The sequence below is a fragment of the Pinus tabuliformis genome, chromosome 5_2, assembly GCF_031772625.1.
Source record: "Pinus tabuliformis cultivar Carrire ecotype Pingquan chromosome 5_2, CPIR1, whole genome shotgun sequence".
Taxonomy (NCBI): domain Eukaryota; kingdom Viridiplantae; phylum Streptophyta; class Pinopsida; order Pinales; family Pinaceae; genus Pinus; species Pinus tabuliformis.
In genome coordinates this window covers 153,942,801-153,956,053 of record NC_142306.1, presented here as the reverse complement: position 1 = coordinate 153,956,053, position 13,253 = coordinate 153,942,801, and positions in this window count along the sequence as shown.

Genomic DNA, 13,253 nt, shown 5'->3' with positions numbered 1-13,253 from the left:
TCCAGCTCAAAGGGTACAACTTCTTTCAAGGATGCCGTCAAAGGGAAGGGGGAAGCCAGCAACAAGCCAACATCACCACAAGATCTACCTGGACCCTATATTGTGGAGCAAAAAATGCAGACTCCAGTACTGACAATCGTTATGCCTAAGGTAAACAAATTTTATAAACATTTATTTACAAAGGTTGTTATATGCAGATTCAATGGATTTTGGCCCAAAACAGATGCATTACAACAATGGATCTACTCCACATGGACAACAAACTGTGATATCCATTTATGCTCCAAGGGTTTTTTTATTGTCAGATTTGACACGATCAAGGAAAGGGAATATGCCCTCCATGAGGGCCCATGGTTCTGGGGCAATGCAAGACTCTTCATGACTCCCTGGTTCCCAAGTTTTGATGCCAATACTATGGTGGTTTCCAGGATGTCAGTATGGGTCAGGTTACACAAGCTCCCACTACACTTCTGGATTGCCAAAGTCTTCGAAGCAATGGGGAATGTGATAGGAAAATACCTCAAGCAAGACATGGAAAGAATTACAAGAGGCATACATACTTTTGCACGAATTTGTGTAGAAGTAGATCTTAGCCAAGGTTTACCTGACAACATAATTCTGATCCATAACAACACACAGTGGAATCAACCACTAGATTATGAGAACACGGCCTTCAAGTGCCGTGGCTGTCAAAAAACAAGTCACCTTCTTAGCAATTGCCCACAAGCCAAAATAGAAACCAGACGAAACAAGAAACAAACACAAAAACCAAGAGGCTGGCAGCGCATAGTGAACCCATATGAAGCAGCAGAGGATGAGGAGGCAACTATCCCTCCACCAGATCATGATGATGTTCCTATTGAGGAGGAAGCTACGGAAACCATCCCCAAAGCGAACAATCAGACACACAAGGCGCCAGAAATGGAGGAATTTGTAGCACAAGAACTGATGGACTCTTTGCCAGAGAAGATACCAGATACAATGGACACCAGTGGAGCCAAAAGACAGCATACACCAGATCACTCTGATTCTGACAAGGAAAATCCTCGCCTTGTGGAGGGCACTTCTCTCATACTTTTTTCGTCCTCACTGACTCAAGGGGAATGGCGAAAAGTTGAGAAGAAAAAGGGAGAAAACATGATTTCCTCCCCATTTGTAATTTATATTTTTTCCTTTTTCACAGCAGTCATTTGATGTGCTTTATGCATATGCGCTAAGCATCTACAAAATGTGATTTTGTTATCATTAATAAAATTACGATTTTTTCTTATGAAAAAAAAAAAAATTATCTCAAAATATTTTTTAATAATAAAAAAAAAAAAATTAATTAATTATTATTCATTCTTAAACAAATAAAATATACACTCTGAAAACTAAATCTAAAACAAAACAAAACCAAACCAAACCAAATCAAACCAACCAAACTAAACCAAACTAATCCTATTTTTATTCCTATACCTTCCCTATAGCATAACTAATAATATGAAAAGCACAAATTACTTATTTACTACTTGCAAAAGCATCGAACAAAGTTAACGTTCACCACAAATTATAATATTGCATTTTCCACCATGGTTATTCATCCCTCTAATATATATTATATGTTAAAAAAGTTCAACTACATTCAAACAGTTGTCTATAATGCGACTAGATTCCGGTGACGGAATTTGAGGTTAAATCTTGAAACAGCACTAAAAACACCCAAAAAATAGCTATCAAACTTGCGATTCAATAAATTGCTATTTTGACCGAAAGAAAAGCTTCAAAAAGACAACTGCCATTACTATCCCATCAAAATTCACAAACTAAAAAGAATATAAAATATTATCCAATCAAAATGCACAAACTAAAAAAATATAAAATATAAGAAACAGAAGTTGAATAGTTAAATTATATACTTGGCCTTCCCGAGAAAGAATATATATATATATATATAAATTAAAAATAATATGAACTTTGGTCAAATCAAATGCATAGGTTTTAGGTTAAATCAAGTGGATAGACTTTTACGAGAGTAAAAACAAAAAGACTAGATGAACTTCACTTAAATCAAATGCACGCACTTTTACAAAACTATTTGTATTTTTCATTAAAAAAATTAAATGAACTTTTTCTTAACAGTGGCTATTGAAGTTTCAATGGTATTATGGGTTAAATTCACTCCATTTACAAGTAAAAACCTAAAAACAAAAAGATTAGATGAACTTTACTTAAACCAAATTCATGCATTTTTACAAAATTATGTGTATTTTTGTTAAAAAATTAAATTAACTTCTTGTTAATGGTTTTTGAAGTTTGGATTGTATTATTTGGATAAATTTAATTGCTAAATTTCTAATTTTTTTAAAAATTTGAAGCTTAAATTGTGTTATTTGGATTAAATTCAATTTACAATTTTCTATTGAAAATAAATATAGATATTTTACTAGCACAACCACATTAATAAATAATATTAATAAATGTGATTGATATAGGCCTCAACTTAATATGCTCTATTATAAACTTAATATGATATATTAATATATCAAATTTAAGATTAAAAAAAAAAAAAACTATAAGATTATAAAGTCAAGGAATTATAAACCGAAGGGATTATTAATATTATAAACCCAAAGAAATAAATAAAGTAAGGAATAAATATTGAAAATCTAATAGACTAATATAAACCAAAGGGATTAATATTAAAAATCCAAGTGATTATTAATATTACAAACCTAAGAAATTGATTAACCAATCATATTAATATTTAAAACCTTTGGGAATAATATTAAATCCCAAAATATTATTGCATGGAGAGGAGCATTCTATAGCCCAGTATGACCGGATGCCAACATAAAAAATAAATAAATAAATAAAAATCTAAATAATGTTTATGTTTGTCTCTCCGATAAATAATAATAATGAAAATAGAAAAAAATTAATGCATGAAACAAAAATGAAAATAAACATATACATTAAAAAAAAAACAACAACAACAAAAACATAAAAACAAAAACACTATACAATTATCTCATGTGTTTAATAGTCCTTTTATCATATACCTTGAATTTGAATGGATCATAAATTTACCTTCAACAAAAAGATTTACCACATTAAAATTCCAAATTAAGTAAATTTTTAAACGCTTTTACAGTTTACTAAAGCCACTACCATTTCTCAAATCAAAGTAAAAAGGTTAATTTAATACAAAGAATCCTAAATCTTGTTGTAAAATCTTTTAATATTTCTTTTAATTAGTTATTTGTAAAATTAATCTTTAAAAGGAAAACCAAGATATATTAAAATCTCTATACACACAAATATTTCCACGTCAAAGTTGTAATGTCTGAAAATATTCATTTGTTATAAGCTTATTATAAATTTTGGTATATGCCATGTAAAAAACATCACTAAATCTAATATTAATATTCATATTAATATTATTATTAAATCTAATATTAATATTAATATTCATATTATTATTAAATCTAATATTATTATTATTATTAAATCTAATATTAATATTAATAATATTCAACTTAATAACATTTAATTAATACTATATTAAATTTAATATAATATTATTTTTTTTATTATTATAATGATATATATTAACTCTAGATATATATGGGAGGGAAGAACAAAGACATAGAGTGATAGAGGTGGAGAGATAGAGGGAGAGGGAGAAAGGAGAAGAGAGAGGGGATAGAGAGATGGAGTTGGAAGGAGAGAAAGGGAGGGAAGAAGAAAGACATAGAGAGAGAAAAGTGGAGAGAGAGGGAGTGACAAGGAAGAGATAGAGAGAGAATGTGTATGCTTGGTGGTGAGAAAAAGAGACAAATAATGAGAGATGGAGAGAAGGGGGGAGAGAAGGAGAGAGGGAGGGAGATAGTGACAGAGTTGGAGGGAAGAGAGAGAGAGAGAGAGAGAGAGAGAGTTTAGGGGGAGAGATAGAGTGAGGTGGGAGAGAATGAGAGAGAGAGGAAGGAAGAGAGTGAGGACGTGAGAGAGATAAGGAGAGAGGAAGGGAGCTAAAGATGAAGGTAAGAAGAAAGACACATAGAGAGAAAGACGGAGAGAGTGAGAGGGAGTAATAACAAAGATGGAGATAGAGGGAGAGAAGGGGAAGATAGAGGGAGTGAGGAAGAGGAAGAGAGGAAGAGATAGATAGATATGGAGAAATAATGTGTATGTTTTGGGGGTGATATAGAAAGACAAGAGAGGTAACGGGAAATAGAGATATAAATGGAAGGTGAAGAGAGGGAAGAAGAGAGAGGGAGAGATAGATAAATATGGAGAGAGAGAGTGCATGAGTGTTTTGGGGGGGGGGGGGGGGTCGAGATAGAGATACAAAGAAGGATAGATGGAGGGAGGTATGGATATAAATGGAGGGGGCAGAGAGGGAAGAATATTTCTTGCCTAGATGCATTGATTTCAGTGTAGATGTTGATTTCTACTCCTATTTGATTGCTTACACTGAAGGACATAAACTAAATTAGAGGGGAGAAGAGGAATGAAGAGAGACAAAATGAGAGGAATGATAGAGGGAGAGAAGGGTAAGAGAGAGGGGGAGACACAACGATGGAGGGGGGGAGAGGAGGAGAGAGAGAAGGAGAAAGTGACATGGTTAGAGAGAGAGAGAGATGGGGAAAGTGAAAGGTATAGAGAGGAAGGATGAGACAGAGGAGGAGAGAGGGAGGGAGAGAGAGGAGGAGAGAGGGAGGGGCAAAGAGATGGAGTTGGAAGGGGAGAGAAGGAAGGGAGAAGAAAGACAAAGAGAGAGAAGTGGATAGAGAGAGAGGGAGTGACAAGGGAGAGATGTAGAGAGTGTGTGTATGTTTGGGGGTGAGATAAAGAGACAAAGAAGGAGAGATGGAGGGAAATATAGATATAGATGGAGAGGGAGAGAGGGAAGAAGATTTATTACACTAGATGCATTGATTTTAACATACATGGTGATTTTTAATACTATTTGATTGCTTGCACTAGATGCATTGATTTCAATGTAGATGTTGATTTTTAATGATATTTGATTGCTTGCACTAGATGCATTGGTTTCAATGTAGATGTTGATTTCTAATCCTATTTGATTGCTTGCACTAGATGCATTGATTTCATTGTAGATTTTTTCTAATTCTATTTGATTTCTTGCACTAAATGCATTGATTTCAGTGTAGATGGTTATTTACAATTCTAGTTAATTTCTCGCACTAGATGCATTGATTTCATTGTAGATGGTGATTTATAATCCTATTTGATTGCTTGCATTAGATGCATTGATTTCAATGTATATGTTGATTTCTAATTATATTTGATTGCTTGCACTAGATGCATTAATTTATGTGTAAATGTGATTTCGAATCCTCTTTGATTGCTTGCACTAAATGCATTGAAATTAGTGTAGATGTTTTCTACTTCTATTTAATTGCTTGCACTAGATGCATTGATTTCAGTGTAGATATTGATTTCTAATTATATTTGATTGTTTTCACTAGATGTATTGATTTTAGTGTAGATGTTGTTTTTTATTATATTTAATTGCTTGCACTAGATGCATTGATTTCCATGTAGATGTTGATTTCTAATCCTAATTGATTGCTTGCATTAGATGCATTGATTTCAGTGTAGATTTTTTTGAATCATATTTGATTGCTTGCACTAGATGCATTGATTTCAATGTAGATGTTGATTTATGATTTGATGTAACTGGATGTATGAGGGTACATTAATTTTAAAGTGACTGGATTAACAATGTGATTGATTTTAGTGTAAGCACAAAAAAAATATTGACAATGTGCATTGATTTTTGTGTTATAGTAATTCAACCTATTAATATTGGAGAGCAAGAGAGAAAAGGTAAGATGTTTACTACAATAGCTCAAGTTAAAGATTTGAATGGTTTACAATTTCAACTACATTTTTCATATAATCAATATGAAAATATGGCAAAATTAACAGGGGTGAAAATGAGAATAGTAAAAGAAAATAGTTTAAATTGATCACAATGAAGACTATTTGTAATTGACTACATTCTTATTATTCACATTTTTTGTCATTCAACACTATTACATTGTCACTTTGCATTCAAAATTTTTATTTCATCATTTTTCATAGTTAAAGTTATTAACAATATCTATCATCTCAACAAATTAAGGTAACTTGACAAATTTAAAATGAAAACTACTCTTCAAGATATATTTTATAATACGTGGAGGGACACTATTAAGAATTAATTAGCTGTCAAAAATTGTGATACATAAAATTAAATGAATTGGATGTGCAATATCAATCCTTCTACAAGCTATTGACAAGATTCTCTTCCTTTTTCATCACCAACCAATTACTAATAGACAATTACATACACATATAGAAATATAACACAAAAATTGTAACATTCACAAATATTACCATCCAAATCTAAACACACAAACCACTCAAAGCATCTAAACAAAGACACACACAAACCACTCAAAACATCCAAACACAGATGCACAAACCATTCAAGGAAAGAAACATAGACTAAATTAAAGAACAAAATTATATGGTCATTTCAGGAAAAGGAAACATAGTGTAAATTTCAAAGTATGTAGTTTATCTCAAACATATACATAATAATGATAATCTAAAAATACTCAAATTCTACACTCCAAAAGAAGGTTTGCACCTCGAGGGATTCGACCCCTCTCAGCGCATGATAGATTTGGAGTTAGATGGATCTAGGCTGGTTAATATTATAAACACAAGCATTAATATTCTTAGGCTTTAATATTATTCCCTTGTGTCTATAATATCAATCCCTTTAGTTTATTAATCTAAGAGGTCATATTCTTGGGGTTTAATAGCATTGCCTTGGGTTTATAATCCCTTGGGTTTAGTATTAATCCTAAAAACTCTAAGATTATAGACCCTAATATATTATTATACATATGAGGGATTAATATTATAAATCTAAGGGATTATAAACCCTAGGATTAATATTGAGTTTAATATTGGGTTTAAGATTATAAACTCTAATATATTATTATACATATGATAGATTAATATTATAAACCCAATCCCTAAATTTCCACTTGGAACATCAATGAATGTCTTGTCGAAACTTTAGAACTTGAATTGTGTTATTTGGGTAAATTCGATTTACAATGTTCCATTTGAAGCAACCATGGATATCTTATTAAACCTTTATCACAATAGAATTGTCACTTTCTCTTAAACTTTTGTTACAATAAGTAACTCAATTGTGAGTCCTAGCTTACTAGAAGAAACAACATAAATTGATTTAAACTGATTTTAAAATACATGTCAATTGAATTAAATTGATTTTTTAAAGTAAATAAATAGGAAATACTTATGTTTTAAGGGTAGTATAATTTGTGATCAAAATAATATAATTTTTGAGAAAATTAAGAAATCCAATGTTCAAATCCATGAATTGTAACCCATTTTATTTAATTAAAAAAAAATTGTGTTAAAAATAATAAGAAGTAAAACATAAAATTCCTTTACTTTTAATTAAAGAAATTATTATTATTATTTTAAATTAATAATTTTTAATTTTATTTACTTTTAATAAATATAAGTATATGTCCTTGAGTATGCCCTAAAAATTGCTTTTGCTTGGCTAAGAGCTCGTCTTCATCGGACGTAAGGAAACAGGTTAACGGCCCAAGACCCAGAGGCATCTGGCAGGAGTGAAAGCCTACTCCCTTACGGACCACTAACGGGTTATTCCAGGTGGCGTGATTTTCCTTGATAATAGTGATGCGTCAAACTGACATTCGCGAATAGCAGCGAGAGATGGCTGTCCTCACTATTGGTTTGACAATTGAGTTTGATAGGTTTTTCCACCTTTGAAAAAAGAACATAATTAATTAAAAGCTTCTTAATGAGTGACAATGACTTTAATTGTTATGGAGGGTGTGAGTTTTCAATATGGGTTATGGTGTATTTATGGGTTATGGTGTATTTATCATTGTGTTTAAATTTGTTATAATGTCTTGAATATTAGTAAATTAATTAATTTACAAGTGTTTATTGACATAGTCATGATGCATATTTTCTGGAAATTCACATGGTCTTTTAAAAACCACTTTTAATTTTGATAAAGCCATGATGCACCTCCTGCTAAGCCACGTTGCTTATTAATATTAATATTATGGAGTGCCTTCACTATCAACATATATTAAAATGGAGAAAGGGCAGATTTCCATGCAATTAGAGGGCTTTGTTTTGCCAAAGTAATGGGGGCGTTAAATGGATAATGCTGCCCAGCTCAACCTCAAATGTTCCTTTCCACAATGCATGTTTGCGTTATATCAATGCGTGCTCGCTGTCATCTTCAATGCGTACGATTCTCCACCATCATAATTAGGTCTATGGATGTAGTTTCCCTCTCTAGGTAGAGATTGTTGGTTTCATGTGTAGATTTTCGCAATTTTAATTTCTCTATTATAAAAAAAAATTATGGAATATAATTTCTATTACCAGTGTGAATAAAAAATGTTTTAGGTTGACATTCTATTTGTTAATAAAAAACAAAATTATGAAATATAATTTATATTGGAAGTTTGAATAAAAAATGTTTTATGAAATATAATTTATATTAGAAGTGTGAATAAAAAATGTTTTAGGTTGACATTTTATTTGTTAATAAAAAATTTTATTTATGGGAAGAAGAAAAAATAGTTTTTTGAAAAAATACAAAGGTTTGGGTTTTTTAATTAATTTTGTTTAAATTTTGATATAAATTTATTATAATTGTAAATTTGAATTATATAATTTATATAATTGGAATGTTAATTATTTTTTAAGGTTTTGAATTTATTTATATATTTAAAATTCATAATTCTATACAAAATTATATAATTTTTTTTAGTCCAAGTTTAATCATTATATTAATATCAAAGTGCAGAGTATAAAATGCATTTCAACAGGCTTCTTTTTCTCAATCTAACCGGACTTGTTGAGATTAGGACTTGGAGGATAACATGAGCTACCGGCTTCACACATTATTTTCTAGCGACCTAGGAGCCATGACATATATACTGTAAACAAAAAGAGAAACATAACAGAAAGCAACATATTAAGGAGGGGGGTTGGGGGGGATTACAGGGGGAGCTGCGAAATAGCCAACATATTCGTGCATATGAAAATCAATATGCTCCACCCTCACTTCCAAACTGCGAAGGTGGTCGTTGGTGCGCCTTTGCTGGTGTCGCAGATTATCCAATTGTTCCATGATTTCACTTTGGCCAAATTGAATGTCATTGACGAAAGCTACCAACTCATTATGGTCATCATACCTTTGGTTCCTGAGGTTGTCCATGTTCACTTGAATGTTCCAGATTTTGACTCTAGCGTCGCTGGAGCAACCACATGCCCTAGGGAGCCATCAACTCTCTACTCTGTCTCACGGCGAGCCTAACAAGGTATCATTATCCCGCTCCAGCTGATCTGCTTGTCGTGGATTGGCACCCCCATGGTGTGGTCTCCCTCGGTGGCGAGGTATCCCGATGTCCCCAAAACACATGAAAGGGTGACAAACGCAAACACCCTCCCAACCCCGCACAGCAACAAAAAACAATGTAACTTCTACCACTGCCCCCAAAGAGAATTGAGGGCATATCCTGCACTGATCCTCACTGTAATCAACTCTCCATACCCAAGCAAAGCGGGGCGAGGATTCCTTAGCACATGGCTTCGGAAGCTGATCATGGTGTCTCGCCACCTCTTCTACACTTGCCTTTGCGTATTTCCTCCAACTAGCTGAGCCCTTCCCAGGTGTAATTCCTCAAGGGGACCCTAAGAAACCAAAGTCTTGTCGTAGGTTCCAATCAGTCCCAAACCACTAGTCTCCCGAACAAGTTCCTTGTCGCTCACGAACCAGAAGAGGATAATTCACCAGTGCTTGGCCAAGGTATGTTAGCCATGACTCTTCTCCTCTCCTCTACATCACATCATCACGCAAATGAAATGGGCCAACGAGAATTCTAACCAGTTCATTCTCCCTAGATGTTCGAGGGTCCCAAGGATCATCCAACACTACCAACACACCTCGCACACACCAGTTGTTGGCTTCTTCGCCTCTCCCCCGAGGCCTAGACCTCGACGAGGCATGTAGGAGCTCCACAACCCTTACCGCCCTGCACAACAATACCATCTCCCACCACGACCAAGCAATGCATAACGAGCTCTAAGGACGAGATTTAATAACCATCATCACGGGTGACAACCTCGCACGTTGACCCTTGCTATCACATCTATTAAACATGGGGGTGGGGCGTGCATGGAGGTCGGACAAGTTTCGTTGTCGCCTCCTCCACCACTTGTCCAGCAATTAAGGCACCCCCATCAGGGATACAAAATTGTATCACTAAATTTAAATAATAATAAAAATCAAAATATCCGATAATTAAATAATAAATATCACAAAAATAATATTATGTTTACTATTAAAAAATAGTTTTGAAAATATTAAAAAATAGAAGTATCTAGCCAAAGGTGAAAATATAACTATTTATAATAGACATCTTAATATAAATTAAATAAAATATAATTATTAAAAAAATAACTAATTAATATAATTGGAGAAAAGTATAAATAAATTATATTTAATTTAAAATACATATTTATGAAAAAGGAAAATAACAATAATAGAAGAAGATAACTAGCACAACCACATTAATAAATATGGTTGATATACGTCGTAGGCGTCAACTTAATATATATGCTATATTATAAATCTAATATGTTAAATTAATATTAATATATCAAATCTAATATTAATATAAAAAACTCTAAGATTATAAACTGAAGGAATCATAAACCCAAGGGACTATTAATATTATAGACCCAAGGAATTAAGAAACCAATGGGATTAATACTAGCAATTGCACCAAGAGGTGCAAACGAACGTCGAAAGGAAGATTGAGGGATTGTTGAAAGCAATAATCAAGTGAAATATAAGTATAATGAAATGCAATCTAAATTTGAGTTTCTATATTTCTTCTAATGAATATAGAAGGAGGTTGAATTTAAGAAGAAACTTGCACTAACATAAATGTCGCAGAACAATGGCAATCCTGACTGGCACAACATGCATAACAAGGGAGTTCAATTTCTTTGGGATTTTGTTAAAATGACGTAAAATAAATTCTAAACATGGGAATTATGAGGTATCTACCAGCTAAATATATCATTGGCACTTGGGAGAAATGGCTTTTACCAATAAATTATTGTGAAGATGATAAAAACCATATTACAGATAAAATTGTTGTATCAATGAATGTTGTGAAAGTACTTGTGAAAAGCTTTGTGATTGGGACATGGCAACAATCAACAACTTTAAGGATTTAAAACCTTGTCGACTTAACTTTGATGCAAATTAGGGAAGGAAAATTGTTCTTCCTTTCCCAAAAAGATTATAATGCTAGATTATGTGAATCCAAAATTACATCTTCATGGCAAGCCAATAATAAAGATCAATATTGGAAACACTCGTATGTTAGTTCCTTTTTCTTTTTTTAGTAGTGCTTGATGGCACAAGGGTTCTAGTGGCAAATGAAAGCACAACCTGTATCAAAGGGCATGTAGAAAGATTTATGCATTTTGACATTTGGTGTACAGAAATTTACATAAAATTTGAAATTTGTTGTATAATTCACATCATGCATAGACATTTAAATATATTTTAAGTTTTAAATTTTTGAAGATTAATAAAATATTATTAATAATTGAAATTTATTTAAATATGTAAAATTAAAAATCATTATATTATAATTTAATATATTTTAGATATTATAATTTAATAGTTAATAATTTAAATATTATTTATTAAAATTTAATTTTTAAAACAAAAATAAAATTTCAATTAAAATAATTAATATTATGTTGTAATAAAATAACACTTCAACCCTTTATTAATTGTTAATTTATTTTGTATAATAATAATAATAAAAATAATTAATACTTATTTTGGATAATAATAATTCAATTATTTATTTATTGTTAATAATTTAGTAAAGTTTAAATAATAACATAATATAATAAATGATAGCTCATGTTTTTTATAAGTTTAGCATCACAAGATGATTGTTTTATTTGTGTCGTTTGTGTTAAATGATTGATTGTAAAATTATATCCATATACTAATTGCGTACAACTATTTGAATTATAAATCATACACAGTTGTGATCATATATTGTATCTGAGAAGATCATTTTGAAAAAAACAAAAAACAAAATCTATTAAATCTCTTTTTTCTAATAGAATAAATATAAATAGAATAAATATAAACTTCTTTTTTAATAAAAAAAATATTATAAAAAAATATTTTGAAAAAATAATTGAGGAAATTTTATTTATTTTTTAGATATTTATTTTTAAATATATAATTTAATTACTTTAAGTTTTTTTTTTTTAAATATTTAGTTTAATTTCTTTAATTTTTTTTTTCATTTGTAAATATGTAATTTAATTATTTTGAGTTTTTGTTTTCTTATTAATTAAGTATTTATTTGTTTTTTAAATTTTAAAAGAGAATATGTTTATTCCACAAGTATGGAGAAATCCCACATTACTTTCGTTGTAGATTGAAATTAAATTTACAATTTAATTTAATTAATAGTTTTATATAAAAAACAAAATCCAACATTAAAAAATTAGACAAATTACCACTTTATAATAAACATATAAATTAATAACTTCTATTTATATTTTAATAATCCATGATTACAAATTGGCTAGAAATTTAGTAAATATGTAAAATGAAAACCAATTAAATATTCACAAAATTGCACTAAATATATGAATAAAAACTTCCACTACATGCTCTATAATTTAAATTATTTTAATAATGAAGAATTTAAATTAAAAATTAAAAAGATAAAAAAAAATAGATAATTACAGTATATAAAGTTAATTATTATATAGAAATAATATTATTAAAATCATTATTACTTTAATATTTCAATACTTAAATATTATATTATTAAAACTAATCATCCATTTCGATACTTTACCATTAAAATTTAAATGGAAAATTATAGAAAAATATTATATATAAATGAATGTAATAATATTATTAAAAGTAGTTTAACATATTTTATATATATATAAACTTAATACATTTATATTAATATTTATTTAAAAAAACACATATATAATATTATTGATAAATAATTATTACTCTTTATATTTTAATATTAACCTATTATATACTTATCGAGCATTAACCTTCCAATTTCACCATTAAAATTTAAACAAAAATTTATAGA